Below are 3,328 nucleotides of genomic sequence, written 5' to 3'. Positions count from 1 at the left end.
ATCGAACGTACCATGGGGTTAGAACTATATTTGGAAGCAACCAATAGAAAAGCTAGATGACGTGTGTCATATAGAATCTCACTTCGGTCTCTTTCGAGATAGTGTTAGTTTCGGGGCAAGATAGGTACACGGTTTGTTCCTAATGCACCATAGGTTAAGAAACTATTTTGGACACACGCGATGGTACTCCTTGGTGAAGAGGCTCATGTGGAATCTTGGTTTTATATGTTTGGAGATAGCTCTAATCTTGATGCAAGATAGGTGCACGGTTTGCATGGAACATACCATATGCTCAGAAATCAATTTGGACACACCCGATGGAATTGTAGATGCACTCGATGGAACTACTAGATGAAGTGTATCATATGGAATCTCGCTTCCGTCCACTTGGAGATAGTATTAGTTTCGGTGCAAGATAATCGCATGGTTTGTGCCCAGTGCACTATAGGCTCCGAAACCATTGTGGAAGTTCCCGATGGTACTCCTAGGTGAAGAGGCTCAAGTGAAAGCTCGGTTCGGTCTGTTTAGAGATAGTGCTAATCTTGATGAAAGATAGGTGTACGGTTTACATGGAACGTACCATATCCTCAGAAATCAATTTGGACGCACCCGATAGAACCCCTAGATCATGTGTGTTATATGGAATCTCGCTTCAATCTGTTTGGAGACAGTGTTACTTTAGGTGCAAGATTGGTGCATGGTTTGCGTATAATGCACCATAGGCTCAAAAACATTATGGAAGCACCCAATGATAATCCTAGGTGAAGAGGCTCAAGTGGAAGGTCGGTTCGATCTGTTTGGAGATAGTGCTAATCTTGATGCAAGATAGGTGCATGGTTTGCATGGAACATACCACATGCAAAGAAATCCATTTGGACGCACCCCAATAGAACTCCTAGATGACATGTGTCATATAGAATCTCGCTTTGGTCTGTTTGGAGACAGAGTTAGTTTTGGTGCAAGATAGGTACACAGTTTGCGCCTAATGCATCATAGGCTAAGAAACCATTTTGGATGCACCCGATGATACTCCTGGGTAAAGGGGCTCAAGTGGAAGCTCAGTTTGCTTTGTTTGGAGATAGTGATAATCTTGATGCAAGATAGGTGTACGAATTGCATCGAACGTACCATATGCTTCAAAATATATTTGGAAACACCCAATAGAACTCCTAGATGACGTGTGTCATATAGAATCTCACTTCGGTCTCTTTGGAGATAGTGTTAGTTTCGGTGCAAGATAGGTACACGGTTTGTGCCTAATGCACCATAGGCAAGAAACTATTTTGGACGCACACGATGGTACTCCTTGGTGAAGAGGCTCATGTGGAATCTTGGTTCTGTCTATTTGGAGATAGTTCTAATCTTGATGCAAAATAGGTGCACGGTTTGCATGGAACATACAATACGCTCAGAAATCAATTTGGACACACCCGATGGAACTGTAGATGCACCCAATGGAACTACAAGATGAAGTGTATCATATGGAATCTCGCTTCGGTCCAGTTGGAGATAGTATTAGTTTCGGTGCAAGATAGTTGCATGGTTTGTGCCCAGTGCACCATAGGCTCAGAAATCGTTGTGGAAGTTCCCGATGGTACTCCTAGGTGAAGAGGCTCAAGTGAAAGCTTGGTTCGGTCTGTTTGGAGATAGTGCTAATCTTGATGAAAGATAGGTGTACGGTTTGCATGGAACATACCATATTCTCATAAATCAATTTGGACGCACCCGATAGAACTCCTAGATCATGTGTGTCATATGGAATCTCGCTTCAATCTGTTTGGAGACACTGTTAGTTTAGGTGCAAGATTGGTTCATGGTTTGTGCATAATGCACCATAGGCTCAGAAACCATTATGGAAGCAGCCGATGATAATCCTAGGTAAAGAGGCTCAAGTGGAAGGTCGGTTCGATCTGTTTGGAGATAGTGCTAATCTTGATGCAAGATAGGTGCCCGGTTCGCATGGAACATACCATATGCTAAGAAATCCATTTAGACGCACCCCAATAGAACTCCTAGATGACATGTGTCATATAGAATCTCGCTTTGGTCTGTTTGGAGACAGAGATAGTTTTGGTGCAAGATAGGTACACAGTTTGCGCCTAATGCATCATAGGATAAGAAACCATTTTGGATGCACCCGATGATACTCCTGGCTAAAGGGGCTCAAGTGGAAGCTCAGTTTGCTTTGTTTGGACATAGTGCTAATCTTGATGCAAGATAGGTGCACGAATTGTATCGAACGTACCATATGCTTCGAAATATATTTGGAAGCACCCAATAGAACTCCTAGATGACGCGTGTCATATAGAATCTCACTTCGGTCTCTTTGGAGATAGTGTTAGTTTCGGTGCAAGATAGGTACACGGTTTGTGCCTAATGCACCATAGGCTAAGAAACTATTTTGGACGCACGCGATGGTACTCCTTGGTGAAGAGGCTCATGTGGAATCTTGGTTCTGTCTGTTTGGAGATAGTTCTAATCTTGATGCAAGATAGGTGCACAGTTTGCATGAAACATACAATATGCTCAGAAATCAATTTGGACACACCCGATGGAACTGTAGATGCTCCCGATGGAACTACTAGATGAAGTGTATCATATGGAATCTCGCTTCAGTCCAGTTGGAGATAGTATTAGTTTCGGTGCAAGATAGGTGCATGGTTTGTGCCCAGTGCAACATAGGCTCAGAAATCGTTGTGAAAGTTCCCGATGGTACTCCTTGGTGAAGAGGCTCAAGTGAAAGCTCGGTTCGGTCTGTTTGGAGATAGTGCTAATCTTGATGAAAGATAGGTGTACGGTTTGCATGAAACGTACCATATTCTCAGAAATCAATTTGGACGCACGCGATAGAACTCCTAGATCATGTGTATCATATGGAATCTCGCTTCAATCTGTTTGGAGACAGTGTTAGTTTAGATGCAAGATTGGTGCATGGTTTGCACATAATGCACCATAGGCTCAGAAACCATTATGGAAGCACCCGATGATAATCCTAGGTGAAGAGTCTCAAGTGGAAGCTCGGTTCGATCTATTTGGAGATAGTGCTAATCTTCATGCAAGATAGGTGCACGGTTTGCATGGAACATACCATATGCTAAAAAATCCATTTAGACGCACCCCAATAGAACTCCTAGATGACATGTGTCATATAGAATCTCGCTTTGGTCTGTTTAGAGACAGAGTTAGTTTTGGTGCAAGATAGGTACACAGTTTGCGCCTAATGCTTTCATAGGCTAAGAAACCATTTTGGATGCACCCGATGATACTCCTGGCTAAAGGGGCTCACGTGGAAGCTCAGTTTGCTTTGTTTGGAGATAGTGCTAATCTT

The sequence above is a fragment of the Sorghum bicolor genome, unplaced genomic scaffold (genome assembly GCF_000003195.3).
Source record: "Sorghum bicolor cultivar BTx623 unplaced genomic scaffold, Sorghum_bicolor_NCBIv3 super_28, whole genome shotgun sequence".
NCBI lineage: Eukaryota > Viridiplantae > Streptophyta > Magnoliopsida > Poales > Poaceae > Sorghum > Sorghum bicolor.
Note: the sequence above shows the minus strand (reverse complement) of the source record.